Raw genomic sequence first — 20,853 nt, forward strand, 5'->3', positions numbered from 1 at the left:
CTGTTAGGTTTCTGTTAAAGGTGCAGAACCAATAAAATGAAGGGAAAGTCAAAATGGGTTGCGCTGCATTCCTGGTGTGGTGTGTCCTCTGAATATAATATAATATAATATAATATAATATAATATAATATAATATAATATAATATAAAATATAATAATATAATATAATATAAATGTGTGTGTAGATACAGCAATGCATACTGATTTCTCAAGTCCTTATTTTGTGCAATGTTTTAATAGTCTGGGAAATTGTCTACAGTTCAGATGCTGGGGAGAAATGATGAATTCACTCTCCCTATACATACAGATCAACTTTGGAAGCCCCCATCTGGGAACCTTCACCATTTGAGGTGAGCAAGGGCAACACAAGAAGAGATTCTTATTAGGGGTGGTAACCCTCTTGCAGAATGTCCTCCCCAGGAAGATTTCTGTACCTTTTAACCATTCTATTAGACAAACCCCATTTAATTCTCCCAGGCCTTTTAATTAACTCTTTTTAATCCTTGATGGAATAAAATTTTAATTGAGGCTCTTTTTAATCTCTGTGTAATTTAAATCTTTTGTTACTGCTGATCTCTCTTTATTGATTGCATTGGAGGGGGTCGAGGTTTGTAAACCTGCTGGGATGTGTATGTGTTGGAGGCCAGATAAAAATCCACATATGTGTGTTGTAAAACAAGGGGTTTTTTTGTCCGCTTGGGTATTTATGCCATCTACAACATTTTGTGCTGAGAACAGGAGGAAGCAGGAGTGTGTGCTTTGTTTTTCCACGCACTACTAAGTTTGTACAATCACAAATGTGATTCCCCCGTTCAAAGGTAATTTCTCTTCTCCTTGTAAAAGCTGAGTGAAGGAGGCAAATTAAGACCTGCAAGGCAAGCTACAGTGCACCTAATGTTTTATTGTGACACAATTGTTTGTTTCTTTGCTTTTGAGTTGAAGATGTAGGGCATAGACTCTTTCCTGCCCCCACCAGCTAGCTGAATCCATCAGTGGAGGTATTTTCCTATTCCTTCCAGCTGTCTGGCCTGCTCTATGCCTTTAACAGCTTTTTGATGGGAGGAAATCAGCAGGTGAAGCTCCACAGCTTGGAAATAAACATTAACACCTCCTGATGTCTGCCAAAGAGACAGCTACAGTGCTTTGTAGAAAGTTGGCAGCTGTAGCTGCCACTGACTTTTCCCAAATCCAATCAGATGCCATTAGTGAGGAACAGGAGGAGTAATAAAATCAAGCAATGTGACCATTGCCTTTTACTTTAGTGAAACTCACAAGCTCACAAGTAAGGCTGACTGGTTTACATATATTGAGCATTATTGGGCCGTTGACTGAAAATTCCACTCTGTATAGATTTGCAAAGATTTGACTGTACAGATTTGCATAGATTCTATTCTCAGGTGATAGAAGCAGTTGGTTTTTAAACAGACTGTAGGTTGAGAGAATTCACTGCTCCTGGACAGCCTGGCTGTATGTGCTGCGGGAGAAGTTTCTGGGAAGGAAAACAGCATTTTTCTTTTCTTTTGACAAAAAAGAGGAACTATTTCTTGTTTTTCTTTTTGGTGTGTTTAGGTGGTGGATGGTGGAGGTACAGCCAGCAGGAAGCAGACTTCTGAAAATAACCTTGAAAAGTTGGGATAAGGGCTGCCTGTTCTCCTGGGCAAACATGATGAATAATAGTTTCATATGAAAATTCCTCTTGATGGAGAATCGTTGGCAGTTAAATTGGTTTCAATTGAGTAGGCTTCCCAAAATAATTCCCACAATGCATTGTATCAATGCTGAGGAACATATGATGCTATTTTTAAAAAATGTATTTCATGAAACATAGCACAAAGAAGAGTGGATATGGTTATATGTCCCATTTTTGCAAGGTCAAGGAAACCAATGGGCATCTTATGATAACTGCTACTCAAATGATGTCCTGGTAGTCTCTCCCTCCATACGCTCCCAGGAGCACACCAAATATGCACAGAAACATGCCATATGCCAGCACAGTGCCAGGATCTGCCGGATCCCAAAGCCTAAGGTGGATGGGATCTTCTCAGAAGAGGAAGCAGTCCCAGTGCTTGCTCTAGCCCCCAGTCTCTCTAGCCCCCAGTCCCAGGGCTTGCTGGGATTATGATTTCGCATCCCTTAGCAGATATTTTGGAATACTCATTGCAGAAGAACACATCACCCTTGGGCTCAGCTGGATCTGCTTTCTACAGCTGCATATGAAAGGTTCAAATAAAGCATAAACCCCAATATCTATAATCTCTTTCTCAACTTTCAGTGACTATCGGGTATTTCAATAATGGGGACCAATGAGGCTCTGAGTCTACTACATTTCCATATGTGGAAAAATATGTTTGGCTCTGAGGTTGGGAAAGAGGAGAACAGAAGGGGCCTAAAACAGAGTGAAACATTCAAATTAGAAATGTTATCTTGATACTGTCCTCTGAGAACAAACTAAAACCTCTCTTTTTGTATTGGTTTTAGTTACTATATCTGGAAATATGCCACTCCCTTTCATTATATTAAAACAGGCCTGATATAACCTTTCTCTTCTCCTCCCCAGCCCCTCTTTATACATGCTCAGACCCCACCCCCACCATCAGTTTTTGAGGAAGCCTTGCCTGAAAAGCTGACAACTCACAGAGAGACCTATTATAGCTTTAATTACTTGAAGTCAACGCACAGGAGAGGAAGATGTCGTCATTTTAAGACTTTGCATGTCTAAGTGCATTGCCAGGAAGAAGTAGAAGAAATGGAACGAAAAAGCTGCAATGATGATTTATACGTCTTGGCTTAAACTCAGGTAAAAAGACACAACCCAAACTCCATTGATATCCAGCATCTGTTCACGGGAATTCTTTTGTTTCGGATCCAAGTCTGACTTGTTGTATTATCATACTGACTGGCACAGTGCTACAGAAACACAGAAGGTAGATACAGTAGTGATGCTCACAGCACAGCAATTGTTTCCATGCTGCAGGGTTGTATTGCTGCAGTCTAGGGAAAGAAATAAGAGACAGCTACACCATAGATAATATGTGCAGCTTGACTAAACAATTGGGATAATTACAGTACCAAAACAGTAACCTTCCGGTACTTTTTTGTTGGCTATATTCATTTGTACCTGGGTCTACTCTGGTAGCCAAGTATCAATAGATGGAATGATATTAGGGCTTTCTCAATATTTTGCAATATTTATGCTTGCAAAATAGAACCTTTTTTTGGGAGCAGGGACCTACACATTTTATGAAACCAAATGGTACTTCGGGTTACATATGCTTCAGGTTACAGACTCCGCTAACCCAGAAATAGTGCTTCAGGTTAAGAACTTTGCTTCAGGATAAGAACAGAAATCAGGCTACGGTGGCGCAGCGGCAGCAGCAGGAGGCCCCATTAGCTAAAGTGGTGCTTCAGGTTAAGAACAGTTTCAGGTTAAGAACAGACCTCCGGAACGAATTAAGTACTTAACCCGAGGTACCACTGTACAGTTAATAGATCTAGTATAAGGTTCAGTTGCCCCACTTAATTATTCTGACATATCCCTGGCAATTTATTATCACCATTTGGGGGGGGGGGTGCTTTTCAAAAATGTTGTAGGCGTGAGTTTCAGGTCTTCAGTTTTTAGCCTTTTCCCCTGATCTAGCCAAGGATGGGGAACTCCCAGCTACTATCAGCCTTAGCTAGCATGGTTCAAGGTGATGGAAATTCTAGTCTAACAGCATCTGAAGGGCCAGAGGATCCCTAATCCTGGTGTAAGCTGACAGCTCATATGCTGTAGCTCTTGAGGTTTTTTCTTAACTGTTGATGCCCTGTTGTAGGACTGTTATGTTTTGCTGGTTGGTCCTTGACTGAAATGCATGCTCTTTGCTTATAAAGTAAGCCACAATGGGCTATGGCAGAACAAAAACCAGGGCAGCTTTCAGCAAAATATAGGGGTGGTGGTGATGGATGACATTCATAGAATCATAGAATCATAGAGTTGGAAGAGACCACAAGGGCCATCGAGTTCAACCCCCTGCCAAGCAGGAAACATTAAGGCAGTAGAATTGGGGAAATTTCAAATGATTTGATGGCAGTTCCACAGTAGTGGTACATTTATTTACAGGTGTCTATATCCCTAATAAGATGGCTTCTTGAGTGATTGGGTCCCGTGTTTTTGCTGAGAGTTGCAGATGTGTACAGTATAAGTTAGGGAAATATTATCAGTGGACCCATGTGCTGTTTCGCAGATGAGAATAGGGGGTGCAAACCATTCTGCTGGGGCATGAGTGAGAGAGCTTCAGCTGTGTTGCCATACCATCAATCAATGGTTTTAATTACTTACATGATTGAATAATAAAAATCCTCACTGCTGAATTGATTTCTTGGTATGGCTAATGCCTGCTTTATCCTGAGGCAATTTTTCACCCAAGCCAAATACTGTGTTATCAAACTGCAGGGATTGTTTTCATATAAAGACTCAAGAAGGGAGGGAAAATAAGCTGTGAGAACTGTGCACCAAACTGATGTGGAAATGGGTTGAGGGGTAAGCCCAATGCAGACAATCCCTGACCAAATACAGAGTTTTAACTGCACAGAAGCATCAGAACTGGAAGATTTTCCACATGCTTAGCATGTGGAACACCCAGAACTTGCTGAGATGCCTCACAAAGCATGACTAGTGGTGTCATCACAATGAGCATTTGACAATGTTGGCAGGTTTGGAGGAAGTTCATTTATGCAGGGCACAGCTTTTATGTCTAGAGGGACATGGCTAATGTACAGAAATCAGTTTATCTGCTATTGGCCAATTGACCCAGATGGGAGCCTGTCTTATTTATAAATATTATTGTGTGCCATACTCTCCAACATTCCTCACATGAAAATATTCATTCTATTCTGCATCAGTGTCCCCTGCCCTGCACCCCATATATCGTATTTTTCCGTGTATAAGACTAGGTTTTTTAAAACAAAAAAATTAGGTTTAAAATTGGGGCTCATCTTATGCATGGGTAGTGCTGAGGGGTGTTTTCTTAATTTGGAGTCTCCCAAAATAGGGGGCGTCTTATACATGGGGCGCCTTATACACAGAAAAATACAATATATGCACACTGCTGATGGAAAATGTGGGAAAAGGGCAGGGTTGGCTGAGCTGCTCCAACAACTGTTACCAAGAGGAGTATGTAACAATGCCATACAGGCAATTGTCCTGGTTATTTGCTGGAGCCTTAGATGATATATGTTAAACTGTGAGGCTTGCTTCAGCCTGTTGGAATGTGAATAGATGCTAGGAGAGGATATATGTATTAGACACTATCCTTCCTTCCTTCCTCCTGTTTGTGAGTTCACCAGAGTGCCATCCCTTTGCAGCTTAAAAGGTAAGCTTAGATAGGCTAGTCTTAGCCTTTTAGTTTAAGTAATCCAAAAAGTTTTAAGGCAGGCTGAATTATCTTGGTATTTTCCCCTTTTCTCCCCCTTAAAACAATAACCACACAGTCTTGTAAAAGGTAAAAATAACATTTATTCACTCAGAATACTTGTTGAAGAGTAACAGACAGGCAGCTTTGTTCAGGCAGGCTTAAAATGGTAATCCGGTTACAAAGACATACTTAAGTCTAGCTTAAAATGCAATCAGAGCATTTAGCTCAGACTCAGCAGATATTCTCACATTTCTGGCTTGGTGGAAAGTGATGAAAAAGAGACAGAGGTTGTGCCCAGGCAGGTAGGAGAATATATAAATCATCGTGTGATTATCTAGCAAAGCATGAATTGTTGGTTTCACTAAATATCCCACACTGCCTGCCTTGGGCTTCAGAAGAGGCACCTGTGCCAGATGTTTTCAAGGCAGCACTTCTGCACAAGCATAATAGTTTCTATGGTCTGCAGCTATGACTGGGGGAGGGCATCTGTGTGCCTGCACAAGCCACGCCCCCTTAGGCTGCCCCTGCTGCCGCAGTCACTGTACTTGGATTCGTTGAGCAGTACTGGCTGGTGGAGTGCAGGAATACAGCGGCGGCAGCTGGTGCCCTTCCCCTTCCTACGGGTCCTTCTGCACACCCTGCCCTTCCCCACATCCTTTCACCACTTGCAGAAATCTGGATCGTGTATAACGTAGTGAGAAGCCGTGGTGCCTTAAGGGTTTTAGTGATGGTCCTAGCATGTTGGGGGCAGTTGGAGATTATAGTGTGTGTGTACACACATATAGGAAAGTTATTGTCTAAATCCATCACAAAGTTATGCTTACTTAAACCCATTTGTTTCAATGGGCTTTAATGAAGTGTAGGTCTGTTTTGGATTTGGGTCTGTTATCTTAAAAAAAAAAGAACGACACAAATAAGGCCTTGCTAGTCTTCTTCTTTTCCTCTTAAGACTAAGATATGACCTGGTTGCAGACAAGAATTCTCTCTTTGTTTTTAATCATCAGAGCACCATATATTTTAACAGGTGCCTTTTAGCATGCCTGTGGATTTTTTAAAGGCAGTCTAATCTTTTATTGATTAAGTTTTTGAAACATATGGTGAAGAATGTAAATCAGCTTCAAGAAATAATAGAACCCATTGCGTGTTAACTTACAGGTTAGTCCCCTATAAGTCCTCAGTCTGATATTTTTATACAAATTCCTATAGTATCAAAATTAAATTTTATTCCAGAAGATGTTATCTTTCCTTTATGAACTTTATGTTCGTGGACATAAATAATATTAATGTTAGCTCTGTTCCTCATGGATTTTACCCATTAGTTAGACTGAATTCCTATTTCTCTAAAGGGAAAAAAACACACCCATTTCATGTACAGTCATACCTCGGGTTGAAGTAGCTTTGGGATAAGTATTTTCGGGTTGCGCGCTGTGGCGACCCGGAAGTAACGGAGTGTGTTACTTCCGGGTTTTGCCGCTTGTGCATGTGCAGACGGTCAAAATAACATCACGCGCATGCGCAGAAGTGGCAAATCGCGGCACGCACAGATGTGCGGATGCGGGTTGCTTTTGCTTCTGGATGTGAACAGGGCTCTGGAATAGATCCCGTTCGCATCCAGAGGTACCACTGTATATGCAATAATCACTTAATTTCTTCACACTTCATTGCTCTGTGCTTTGGTTACAATTCAACACCAAATTGGAGCTCTTTGGAATTGTTGGCGTGACGAAAGCTAACTGAACTGGATTGTGGCCCACATCACTGAGAGTTTAGGTCATGACTAATTTGTGGCCTAAATTCAGCTGACTTAGTCTGGTTCCAAACCTTCAGTGTGTGAACTACTGTAACTGAAAAGGACTAGATCTAAACTGCCGTCAGTGGATATGAGAGCCAGTGTGGTGTAATGGTTAGAGTACTGGGAGACCTGGGTTTGAATCTCCACTCAGCCATGAAGCTCACTGGGTGACCTTGGGCCAGTCACCATCACTTAGCCTAACCTACTTTACGGAATTGTTTTACAATATGTAACATCAATTTCATTTCTATAGATTATTGAATAGATATGTCATATTATTATCCATAATAACCTTCTATATGTTGTATAAACTTGTTTCAGATATCAATATATTTATCCAAACAAAGTCTACTTCTACAGTGGTACCTTGGTTGTTGAATGGCTTGGCTCTCGAAAGCCGGAAGTGTTCTGGTTTGTGAATGTTTTTTGGAAGCCGAATGTCTGACATGGCTTCCACGGCTTCCGGCTGAGTGCAGGAAGCCGCGACTTGGTTTTTGAATGGTTCCAGGAGTCGAACGGATTCCTGGAACAGGTAAAGTTTGACAACCAAGGTACCACTGTATAGGCAATCTGTTCATATGTTTGCACTCAAAACACCTTCTAGTTTATACTAGGATTTAAAATATATTGCTTTGAACATCTACCCCACTAACTAGCCTGCTAAGACTCTCAAGGAAGCTTACAACAATAAAAATCATGCCTAAAATATTAGTCAAGACTATAAATACTAAGTCCAATAAAAACTAGGAAATCAATAAAATAAAACAGCAATAAGGCCTTAAAACCTTTACAGTAAAAATAATATATATAGTGGTCTGCTCAGTCATAGGCTTGGCAGAACAATGTAAGTTTACCGGTTTCTTAAAAGGTTCCTAGAGTTTGGGTTTAGCACAGTTACTTTAGTTGCATTTGCCTGTGTCTCTGGATGGCGGTTGTGTGGACACTGCCGATGCCAAACATGGGATGGGGCCAGAAACAAACTTTGGCACACTTTCTCTGTGGCCAACCCCTTTTCTCCCCAACAATCACTTCAGGAAGGGAGGGCTCATTTAGTGCTGCTGACATGAGTGGGGTGGATGGCAGAGAAAGCATAGTCAGAGCTCCATCCACACCTCCCGTGTTCGATTAGTTGTAGGAAACAGAAAATGAGCAAAGGCATCAAGTTCTTTGGTCTCAATTCCCTTCCCCTAGTTCTGTTCCTTGTGGATTCCCACTCCCCAGGTTCCTTTCTAATTCCAAACTCTGATGTCCACAAACTTAAGTAGTTTGTGTTAAGGGTGCTTAGAGTTTTAAGGAGCGGGGCTGGCCGAAGACATTTTGGAACCTGAGGAGAACCACAAAATGTTGTGCCCCCCCCTTCCTGCCAAGAGTGAAGATCTACATCAGGAACAAGGAGGAAATAGATCTAGATTGCAACAAGGGTGGGAGGTAGGCGTGCCATTGGGGAGGGTTGAGAGCCCCCGCAAATTTTTCAATTTTTTTCAAATTCTGCAGCAGCCTGACATCATGTAGCGCTGCCCCGGCCCCCTCAATCAGTGTGTTTGGTGGGAGGACAGCAGCAGTGCTTTCAATTCACCCAGAGGCCACTGTAGAGGTAGCATTAGCATTAGCAGGCCTCCTGAGGAAACGGCAGATTCATATCACGGGTATGTATTCCTTGGAGGCTGGATCTGCTGCCCCTATGGATCTTGCCGCCTGAGGCAGTCTCCTCACCTTGCCTCATGTGGGTGGGCTGGCCCTGGTAATGAGATGCACATTCCCCTCACAGAGCTACAAATGGCAGAGCGGCTTAATGATCCCTCATTCTTCACAGAGAACCCTGAAAATAGTAGCTCTGTGAGGGGAATGGGAGCCTCCCAACAACTCTCAGCACTCTTAGCAAAATTCAATTCACCGTATTCTTTGGGGGAAGCCGTGATTCTTTAAAGTGGTATGATACTGCTTTAAATGTACAATGGAGATGGGACCTGCCTGTAAAGACTCAAGGGCAAAATCTAATCTGGTATGCCTTGCCCTTAATTCTGTAACCCTCTAGACAGGGGTGGAGAAAGGGGTGTGTGGTGGGGGTGAGTCGCCCCGGGTGTCACCACTGAGGGGGGTGACAAAATGCCGGGTGGCACTCACTGAGGGACCTGCAGTGTGCCTGAGCCATGCGTCTCTCCTGGGAGTGACGCGGTGGCTTAGGCGCCCGCCGGCTCCATGCTGCCCCAAAGGGTCCACCCGCCACCCCCCTCACCTGTAGGGCAGCTTACTGGGAGGAGGCAGGCAGACTCCTCAGAGGCCCCACGGGGTGCCCTGCCCTGGTTCACCCCACCCCCATGGGCAGCTGGCCCCACCCCTGGGCCCAATTGCCTTGCTCTGCCGCTGCCTCTAGAGAAGCAGAGATGGGATTTCTCTCTTGTGGTTGCAGAGTTCTTTGTTTTTAGCTGTCACAGTGTACTTAGCACTGCTTGGGTGAGGCATAACTTTACATGTAACATTACCTCATGGAATCCCTAAGAATTTTTTTAAAAACGAGCTCATTACCTAAGTGGTTTTTTCAAAAAACAAAAAACAAAAAACAAAACACGTCACTTAAAGACATTTTAAGCCTCTACCCCACCGTTGGCACATTTTTAGTCCTCATCCCGCCATTCTTTCCATAGAGCCAAATGTATTTGTGAGTGGCTTTTCCACACCTTAACTTCTTCCCCCATACAGAAGTGTGGTGAGGAAACCTAGTCAGTTTGACCAGTATGGATGTCTCTCCTTTTTCACCTGACAGTATCGATTTCACTGAAGAGCACAGTGGTGTCAGTGCTAAAGAGAAGGAATGCTGAAGGAAATTCATTTGTTTACTTACTCAATTTCTGTCACACTCTTTATCCATAATACCAGGGTGGGTTTAACATGAAATATAATGGTAATAAAATACCACAAACAATAAAGCTTAGCAACAAAAACAACGTTTTAAAACCTCTTGTTAAAAGAGCAGGAAAACTTGGCAGTGCGTGGGGGAACCCAAAAAAGAAACTTGTGGGATTGTATCTGAATCTATATGGGCTGGAGAAAAGGATGGTGACATTTAAAGTGGGAAAAGAACACTGTAAATAGCAGTATGTAATGTGCATCGAGTTAAAGGGGAGGAAGATTCTTTAATGATAATTAAAGAGCATATGTGACTTGGTGTACATGTTGGAGAAGTAACAAGCATGTATTTCAAATAGCTATTAGTAGTGAGTATGAAGGATATGAGCAGAGTGTGTCTATAACAGTGTTTCCCAACCTTGTGCCTCCAGATGTTTTTGGCCTACAACTCCCATCATCCCTAGCTAGCAAGACCAGTGGTCAGGGATGATGGGAGTTGTAGGCCAAAAACATCTGGAGGCACAAGGTTGGGAAACACTGGTCTATAAAATGGTAGTTTGTGGTGCATTTATGTAATCCAAGTGATGCTTAGGGTTTGTTTGTTTTAGATTATCAAAGGATGCACATTTGAATCCCCACAAGGATTCATCATATGGATGCTCTCTATATTCATCCCTAAATGAGCTAGTGGTGTTTTCTATTCACAGCTACCTCATGCAACTGTTTGGTGGTAGTAATGCTTCCTATGCAATTAGTCTTCATGGGTTCTGGTGTACACAGTGACAATCCCTCTTGCTAGATCAGGATGAATGCATGTTTCTTATGGTCATAAGCTGTGGGAGCCAAAATATGATTGTTATTCCATAAACATCTAACTGTACAGGTTTCAGGTCAGGTTTATTAGTTCTGCATCAAAAACTTAAAGGCAATACAATAACAATAAAGGGATTAACAGTTTAATGAGCAACAGCAAATGCTCATAAATGTAAATTATTGGCATTGGATGAACCAATGAAAATTTATTTTGGCAAGATATTTAAGACAAAACTGAGTACATTATAGCAACGTAAGGAAATTCCTCGGCATGTTGCACTGCAGTTATCATGCTGCACAGCAAAGTCTGTGATCAAAATTAGCAAGCACCCATTAACAGCTTCAGCGTTTAAAACACAGCATCATACAAGGCAACTTGTGTAATTTTTAAAAACAAAAGTACAACGATTTGATTGATCTGCACTCACAGTGCAGAAATAAATGAGTCCTCAAGTCATGTAACGAGCTAGTGTGAATTTTCAAATCCTTATTCATCCATGAAGCTCATAGGCAGACCTTGGGCCAGTCACTATCTTACAGCCCAGCTTACTTCACATTGTCTTTGTGAGAATGGGGAAGAAACCCATACAAGCTATCTGAGCTCCTTGGAGGAAGAGTGAGATACAAGTGTGATTAATTATAGAAAGCAGCCTACAGAAAAATATCAGATTTCACTCCTGGTTTTTTTTTTTGGGGGGGGGACACATTACATTGTTGTAGAATTAAGCAATGGGTTTTGTTCTTACAGATAAAATAAATGAGGGCTGCCATTTCACCATTTTGTGCTGATTTTAAAAATATTTCTTCACAATGCTTCAGTTCAAAGAGTATAACATTTTAAGGACAACCTGAAATGATACTCTTATGGTTCTCAACAATGTACACAAGTTAGAATTGGGAATCCCTATCACCTCATAAAGGGTACCTCCAGATGGCCTGTTTAATGACATTTCATACTGATTTGTTTGTGCAGAGACAAGGTGACAGCTATTTAATGAGCAATCACTTGATTTATATCTGGGGGGGCTAGACGACATCACAGCAAAGCAGGGTTTATTTTCCTTGAATTTCCTCATCACTTTCCTTCAAGCAAAAAGTCCCATCTTCTGGGAAAGTCATGCAATAAACCATAAATTCGTAACCCAAATTTGCTGGCATATGATTGAACGCCACCCCAGAATAGCAACAGTCTGGAGGCACTTAAGGTTCTTCTGATTTACTGAGGGTGAAGAAGAGACTCCAAAGATTGTGATGAGATGACAAGGAGGGACTTTGGCTTTGCAATGTCAAAAGGATAGGCTGCTTTCAAGGAAACTGGATGGATTTTGAATGTTTCCTTGCAGTGAGTAGACACCAAAGGAATTGTGCAGGTGTTGTGGTGTAGGAGTGAGGGAAGAGGAGCAACTTGGCTGCATGGGGAATATGGTGGAGCTGGTAGCGCCAAGCCAGGTGGATGGAGAGCCACAAAATATTTGCTGTCTCTCCTAAAGGGTGGAAAATAGCAGTTATTCATTTGCACATATGGAATCATTTCAGTGTATGCATACTTAAAACTGTCTGTTTAATGACAGTGAGAATTACTTTAAAATGCTCAGTTAGCCTGACTACTAAGGACATTTTGAATGAAAATAATTCTTCTCGCTAGAATGATTTCCCTTCTACTACAATACATTTCCTTTCATTGTCTTTTTTCCAAGTCTCTGCTGAAAAGATTGAACCCATCTGTTCTATTACTGTTGTCTCATCTTTCCTTAGCAAGATATTATTTATCACAAAACGAGTTACAGTGTGACAAAGAGTTTGTCAAAATTCAATGATGAATCCTAATCGATAGCGCAGCCTTCATATCTCAGAGTAGGGGGAGCAACTCTCCCCTGTGACAAACACTTCAATAATGAAACATTAAAAACTATCCCGTTTAGATTCCCTGAGTAATTCCACCGAGTTTTCTGCAATCGCCTTTTTTTTTTAAAAAAGCACACTTTTATTTTGTTTTCTTTCGTGGCTCTCAGGGCAGTGTAGATGGGGGCCCTTACTGGTCCCCCCATGCAAGTACTGTGACCAGATCCAAAACTGCTTGGCATCATGAGAGTTGCTTTGTTGTAGGACTTGCTTAAATTGTGGTCTTGAGGTATAAATTGTAGGGAAATAACTACATAACCATGAGCACAACCATGAACCCCAGATCTGCTAGGCATGAGGATTGGGTGGATATCCCCTTCACTGTTGATGTGATTTTTTTTGTGGCGGCGTAAATGCATGTTGTGGCAAGTTTCCCACCCATTACATCCATGGAAAGCTACAATGGCATAGATCTTGCGGTGTTTTTGCTGGTGGTAGCCAAGGTTTGGCTTGGGAATGGGATGTTCTGGAAGCAGACGCAGCCTTGGATTTGCTGGATCCAAAGCCTCTTCATTCCCCCAATGGGCCCCCGTGTTTGGTTCATTACCAACTTTAGCCTGGGGGTAGCACAGATGCTCCCCCATTCCCTCTCTCTCAATAGTGAGAAAAAGTTGAAATACAGTGGTACCTTCAGGTTACAGATGCTTCAGGTTAGAGACTCTGCTCACCCAGAAATAGTACCTCGGGTTAAGAACTTTGCTTCAGGATGAGAACAGAAATTGCAGCGGGAGGCCCCATTAGCTAAAGTGGTACCTCAGGTTAAGAACAGTTTCAGGTTAACAACAGACCTCCAGAATGAATTAAGTTCTGAACCCGAGGTAACACTGTATGGGCAAGAAACACTCAAGCCATCCACCATGGTTGGTGTAAGACAGCAGAGCTTTGGGTCATCTGCCACTTCACCAGCCCACTTAGGTTTGCTTTGCACGTCATTTAAACTTCTTCTGGGGGCAACCCAAACTTGAAATAAACATTAGGCATGAGGCCTTATTAGGCTCAGTATAAACTCTGGCATGCTATTTTGCTAAATTGTATTTTCAGGCAGCAAAATGTCTTGGGCTGGCCCTGATTATGGTAGTTTAAAAAGTTTTGGGATGAAAAATTCTAGGACCTTTGTCTAGAGCTCAAGACTTGTTGGTACCTGAGGCTAACCACAAAATGGCACCCCCTCTCCCACCAGGGAAGAAGGGGTAAATGAATAGCTACATCAGGAACAAGTGGGGCGGGGATAAAGATATACATTGGGAACAAGAGTGGGAGGGGACTCACAGTGCCTCCTATTGGCCAAGAGGCCACTGTAGAGGTGGAACTGGAGCAGGGCAGGGAGAGGTCTGATCACCAAGGATTGCACTGCTGCTATTGGTGCATTCATTGGTGGCTAGATCTGCTGCCTCTGTAGAGCCTGTTGCCTGAAGTGGTCTCCTCACCTTGCCTCATGGGTGAACAACCCTGCCTCAGCCCAAATGTATTGGTCCCCATGTCTTTGAAAAGCCTTTTCATTCGTTTCATTCAATTTTTCTTTAGTTTTAGATGACACCCATACTGATTCATTTATGGGTTGATATTCTTAAAAAAAAATGATTCAAGAACAAGATCAATTAAGAGTAAAACATTTCTATGCAAACCATTGATTTGAGGCATATTTTGCCTGCGTGTTCTCTTTCCTACATTATTATCCTGATAGAGATTCATTAGTTTCTACCTTTCCTGCTCTGTTAATTTCCAGCTCTCAGACTGTCTCTACAGACTCCCAGCATGCAAAAATAAGCAAGCAAATCTTTCTTGAATGCAAAAAACTATTTTATATGAGCACTTTCAGCATTTGTAAGGACCCTGGGCTTCCTTACCCAAGGGCACAACTTAAACGAAAGCCTTCAAGGTTAATGGTGTGGGTGGCTTTAAGTTCAGTGGAATTTATTCTCAGTATCTATGCACAGGACTGCAGCCTATGTCAACGTTGAAGTAAGTCTCATGAAAGAATATAGAAATGCAGCCTAGAGCATTTGGGCCCTACTGGCATAGTGTATCCACACAGCTGTCCATGGAGGCACAGGTCAAATCTGTGTCCAGGGCAGCTGTTTACCAGCTCCATCTGGTACGTAGGCTGAGACCCTATCTGCCTGCGGACTGTCTCGCCAGAGTGGTGCATGCTCTGGTTATCTCCCGCTTGGACTACTGCAATGCGCTCTACGTGGGGCTACCTTTGAAGGTGACTCGGAAACTACAACTAATCCAGAATGCGGCAGCTAGACTGGTGACTGGGGGCAGCCGCCGAGACCATATAACACCGGTCTTGAAAGACCTACAATGGCTCCCAGTACGTTTCCGAGCACAATTCAAAGTGTTGGTGCTGACCTTTAAAGCCCTAAACGGCCTCGGTCCAGTATACCTGAAGGAGCGTCTCCACCCCATTGTTCTGTCCGGACGCTGAGGTCCAGCGCCGAGGGCCTTCTGGCGGTTCCCTCATTGCGAGAAGCAAAGCTACAGGGAACCAGGCAGAGGGCCTACTCGGTAGTGGTGCCCGCCCTGTGGAACGCCCTTCCAGCAGATGTCAAAGCGATAAACAACTACCTGACATTCGTAAGACATCTTAAGGCAGCCCTGTTCAGGGAAGTTTTTAACATGTGATATTTTAGTGTATTTTTGGTTTCTATGGAAGCTGCCCAGAGTGGCTGGGGAGGCCCAGCCAGATGGGCGGGGTATAAATTATTATTATTATTATTATTATTATTATTATTATTATTATCCAAAAAAACATTAGAGGGCATAACCTGGGGAAGGCAGGGATGTTTCTCTGTGTTGGGGCCAGACTGGGGCCTCCAAGGAAGGCAGCTAAGCAGGACTGGGAATGTAGAGAAAGTTCCTTCATGCTGTTCTCATTGTTGATTGGGATATGAAGCCAACACAGCACAGGAAGTCTGTGGGCTTTGTGGGTTATGTCACCTGCCAAACTGCAAACCAATGGGCAAAATTAGCAGCCATTGTTTGCAATAACTTTTATCTTTGTAATTTGGTGGGTGTGATTTTTTTTTTTTTTTTTTTGCTATATAACTGTGATGGAAAGAAATAGAGAGAGCAGTGGCGTAGCGTGGATTGTCAGCACCCAGGGCAAGGCAAGTAATTTGTGCCCCCTAACCCGTGGATTTGCGCCCCATAACCCTAACCCCCAGATGTTGCGCCCGGTGCAGCCGGCCCCCCCTGCACCCCCACGCTACGCCACTGAGAGAGAGCTCTGTTTTCTAGAAGTTAGGTGTGAGCAGAGGATGGTGAGCAACAGTGTTTTGTAGATAGTGGGAAGTTTTCCTACATTGTAGAGACAGCGTTGATTACAAGAGGGAACGTTTCTCGGAAAGCATCAAATAGATAGCTGGAAAGCTGATTTCAAGACAGAGGTGCTGGCCTTCTACTTAACATGCTAGTTTTATTTATGAAGATAAGGTTTTTGAAAGCAGGAACATACAATCATGTGAGCTGCTACCCACATTTCTGAAGTTCTGAACAGTGGCATGGTAGGTTCTGAAATTCAGAGGTATAACCTCCATAAGGACTAGGACTATGCCTCAGCTCAATCATGAACTTACCACCCATATTGGCCTGTAACAGTAAACCAAGAAGCTTGGCTTAAAAAACTGCATGGTGCATGAACTCCTCACTTTGCTTCCCTTTTGGTGCAGGCAGGTAAAGCAGGAAGAGGATAGCTTAGCATTACATCTGAGTCTAGGATTGTGGTTTGATTTGCCCTAATAAGCCAGGATGCATAAGCCAACAAGAATGGTTTTAGACCAGCAAGCAGTTCTGGCTTGGTTTACAAAGCCATTTTTCTTGGATTATGATTACATGTAAACACAGCCACTCAGTGGTCTTTTATGTGAGCCGCTATATTTGTTCTTCAGCCTGACCCTCCAACTGCTGATCTGTATTGCTAGTTGGTTGTTTTATTTATGAATGAAAGAAAGTGAAGTATTTTGGGCACCCCACCCCAATACATTGTTATTCAATGTTATTTTTATTATTAATTAAATTTATATACCACCTTTCATCCGAGGATCACTGTAGTAGTATAAATGAAAACTATTGTGTCCTCGCTCAGAGTTGCTGAGTTCACTTTGGGTTGTTTTTTCTTTTCTTTTTTAAGGAGACTGCAGGAAGCCATTTGTGCAAAATGTGAATGCATGTAAATTCATCACTCCACGCTTCAATCACATTGGCTCAAATCCTTGTCACTCCATCATAGTTCCTGGAAGCAAGGCTGTCTCTTCTGGTTCTGTGCACTGCACCTCCCATCGGTATAGCTTTATCTTGGATTCAAGAATGCTTCTGTGACCCACAGGGAGCTTCCGTTTCCTTCTGGTGTGCTCCCTCAACCAACCAGCTATCCATTCTCTCCGAGCAGACAAGGTATGCTCTACGTTGGGGAAGTCAATGGGCCTCTTAGTGCCCATCTCTGTGTAGAGCAGAGGTTTTGACCAGATGATGACCTGCAGGCTTTTTAGTACTTTCATTATGACCTACGTTTGACTAGGACTATGATTCAGCAGTGACCTCACTGCTCAATATAGATCATTTATATTTTATGCTTCCAAAGTTTAATGTTTTTGCTACTTAGGTAAGCACTGCAGGATGGACTAATATTTTCTATTAATGGAAATGATGCTTGTTGTTGCTTTTTTAAAATAAAATTGAAGGAAGCTGAAACAGGCTTGATTGATTAGGGCTATTTATGAAAGGTATGGCAGGGGAGACTTTGCCGCAGTTAGCTACTTTGCATGGAGTTGTGGATGTGAAGGTTAGCAAATAAAGGTACATTTTCAGCATTACCCGGATGGGGAAATGCACCAGAAATTGAACTTGCTGGGGAACGAGCCTGAGATCTTCTGAATGCAAAGCAGGCACTCTACCAGTGAGCTACAACCTTTTCCAAACGTCTGTGGTAAACAACAACTAGCCTCTCGGGGTGGAGTTGTGGTTCAGGATGAGTTGTCAGTCCTATGTAGAGCCAGAAGAGAACTTGGTGGATTAATGCAGAGCCTAGCACAGTCTGTGGATGTAGGCCGGAGATCCAGAAATGGAGTCAGTAACAAACTTCATTATTTGTTAGGGCAGCTTTGAGGTTTATTGGCTTTTCAGACTGCTTGAGCTCAGTTTAACTGGTCAGACAAATATATCATGGGTGGCTGTATAGTCACCTACCATGCCTCAGTTGCTCAAACAATGCAGGCATTACTACATGATGAAATTGGCTGAGAATTGACCAACCATGGGAGCCTTTGGATCTGATTAAATGGCACATAAACATGATAGACTGAAGGCCTAGAGGATATTAGCAGATACATGGCTGTGATCATTGCAGGAAATGTCTACACTGCATTCAGATAGTCTGTGATTTAGATTTTCTGTTATTCTCCATTTGGTTTTTTAATGTGTCATGAATGAAGTCCTCATTTTCTACTGATTTTGTGGTGGGTGTTTAAGTTGTTTATTTAAAGCATTTTCACCCTGCTCTTTTCCCAAAGAGCTTGCAAAAATCTGTAAAGAGACAGTTCTTGCCTTCAGACTTGCAATGTGAAACACACAACATACATGGGTGGGAAGGAGGAAAGTAGTGCTAAAGTAATCAAAAGGCTCATAAACCCTGATCAATCAATAGGTTCACTAGGTGTTCCTTGAATAAGCAAAAGTCATTCTAGTCTTCAGATATTTCAAGGAGGGCAAAGTTGCCACAGACTTGGCTAATGAAAACAGCGTAACAGAGAGTTGGGGTTGGGGGCAGACTATATGTTGTATACAAAGGAAGCCACAATGGCTGTTCTAAAGAAAAAATAAAGTCAGCTTTAGGAGAGGGTGATTTTGATCGGAAATCTACCCCATTTGCTTTCCCCCAGGTGGGATTCCAGACATGTGCTTGCATGAGGAATCACAGAAGCAGCAAATTGTCTACAGCCATAAAGACACCTAGCACAACCTCCTTCATTTATTCCAAGCAGAGAGAAGACTTGGCCAACACAGCAAGTGAAGGAATCACTCTACAACACAGGAGCGATGGCAAAATGAAAGTGAAACCAAAAAGGAAACATTCCAAGGCATACACAGAGAAGGGAGTGATCACAACCCACAGTGTAACAAGGCACAGCAAATGCTCCATTTGTTTTTAAGCAATCAATAACTCCTGGTAGCTTGGTTTTATTGGAAGAAGAGATAGCTGCTTGGTTATGAGAAAAGACTATTCTACATTTTGTAATCACTGACTCAGGCACAGCAGCATCACCTGATATTGCTCATCTGGCACATGGTGTGTGCAATTCCAATGCAGCACTCGAGAACGGTTTCCAAGATAGCTCTGAAAATTGGATAGACTTGTGGTCCAAAAGCAAGAGGAGCTGCTGACAAATAGTGACAGTAAAATTACTGATGTCATCATTAGGTTTGTTTTGCATCAGCAGTCAGGCCAGCCAGAGAAGAATTTTCCAAACTTGTGATAGTCAAAACATACTTCCTCACCACAAGGCAAATATACTTTCTTCTTCTTCTTCTTCTTCTTCTTCTTCTTCTTCTTCTTCTTCTTCTTCTTCTTCTTCTTCTTCCCCTTCATCAGTAGATTTCAGGGTGGTGCACAGCATAAAAATACAAAGTGTGGGGAATTCTTACTCTTTCACACTATAAGTGTTGTATGCTTCTCATGACTCCAGATTGGAAGGAGACAAGTTCAGGGGAGGTGACTCTTGTAGACTCCCTTAAGGGAAGGAGCAGTTATGGCATACCTGAGGGTGGGGAATTATGGAATTGAACATGATGCAGACATATGGCTCAATTACCCACCTTCCAGGTTCTTGGAGTGGGGTAAGGGACCCCAGAGCATTAAATCCTGCAGAGATGCAGCTTTCAAGCTACTCTGGACCCAATAGTTCCTTATATTTATTTATCATGACAGAGACTTTGTGAATTCCTGGACTGGATACTTGCAGATATGAACATATTCTTACTGGTGTGTGCATTCATTTAGGGCTCCATAATACTGAGTGGCTTTAGTAGCTGCTCTTAGGGTTTCTCGGGAACATAAACATAACATTTGCAGAGTTTTTAAGTAATGCTTCCTGGGCAAGCAATGTATAATGTTATCTGAAACTTCCAGAAGCCGAAAAGCATTCCTATGGATTGATCTTCACCCAAGCGAGTAGAGCCATTTCCCTTGCTACCAGCAGCTAAGCTGGTTTTGCTGCTGCATATGAACTCATCTCTGATGAGTGTGCCTGTATGATGTAGGTGTTTTCGAACACCAATTTTTAAATTTTTATTCTTAAGGCTTGTGAAAATCCCCAGTACACTTAACTTGAGAGTAAGCCCTGTCGACCTCTTGCAACATATTAAAAAAAAAAGGGACAGGTCTCAGTGTGGAAAGTTCATCCAACTTTTCTCCCCCCGAAGAAGAAATTGTACACAGAGAGAACTACAGAGATGGTGTTGGCATTATGCAACAGAAGTGGGTGAGGCACTCAAGTGCTTCCATTCCGCAATGCATGCAACGTTTGCTGGGGCTTTTAGCTGAGTATTGATGGCTTGCTGGGAAAGCTAATAGGTTGAGCAAAGTCCCCCCCCCCCCTCATTTGTGGTTCAAAAGTGGTGTTACACTAATAAGCAGCAGCTGCAGGCATACATTCTAGGCTACTTTGGGCATCTGCCAGGTAGCTTGCCTACCCTTAAGCATCCTCTCACCATCAGACAAAAATATCTGTTTCCCCAGCAATTAATTATTCAGCATGTTTAATGTATCCAGGGCGGGGCAAGTTACTATTCTGAAATCGGTACCTTCGTATTAAGATGTAGTTACAGAGGACAGGCAGCTGTTGCTTTATCACCTCTCTTCCCCGCCCCTCTGCCCTGCTCCAGATCTTTTAGTAACTCCTTTCTGCATGTTTGTTTGGATGTCCTCCCTGTTCAACCCCATCCCTACTTTTTGCCTCGATTTTGCAGGCCCAATCTTCCGCACCCAGCTCTGGGCTTGCCCCAACCCCTCCGGCCATTTTTCAAGAGCCAAGCCTTCCACTCTGCTTCTGCTATCTTGCAAGCAAGCCCGGGGAAGGGAGCAGATGACGAAGTCCCCGGCCGCTG

At 42.8% G+C, this 20,853-nt stretch overlaps 1 protein-coding gene and 1 long non-coding RNA gene across 5 annotated transcripts in view; one reads left to right on the top strand and one right to left on the bottom strand.

The window, feature by feature from the left end:
- The window catches only part of RET (ret proto-oncogene), a 119,433-nt gene that overhangs the window by 7,439 nt on the left and 91,141 nt on the right, over positions 1-20,853 (top strand). The window contains exons 3-6 of one of the 4 annotated variants that reach the window (XM_083740270.1): positions 260-350; positions 2,558-2,797; positions 16,883-17,145; positions 18,630-19,251. The gene's annotated coding sequence lies outside the window, so the exon portion shown is untranslated. Of the gene's footprint in view, positions 1-259; positions 351-1,408; positions 1,717-2,557; positions 2,798-16,882; positions 17,146-18,629; positions 19,252-20,853 lie in introns of those variants that run through there. The other 3 variants (XM_083740271.1, XM_083740274.1, XM_083740276.1) reach the window with 3 other exon arrangements.
- The window catches only part of LOC310845426, a 36,040-nt gene continuing 27,068 nt past the window's right edge, over positions 11,882-20,853 (bottom strand). The window contains exon 3 of the long non-coding RNA XR_014564705.1: positions 11,882-12,329. This is a non-coding gene — a long non-coding RNA (uncharacterized lncRNA). The remainder of the gene's footprint in view (positions 12,330-20,853) is intronic.

Source organism: Podarcis gaigeae (assembly GCF_964106915.1).
Source record: "Podarcis gaigeae genome assembly, chromosome: 5".
In the NCBI taxonomy this organism is placed as follows: domain Eukaryota; kingdom Metazoa; phylum Chordata; class Lepidosauria; order Squamata; family Lacertidae; genus Podarcis; species Podarcis gaigeae.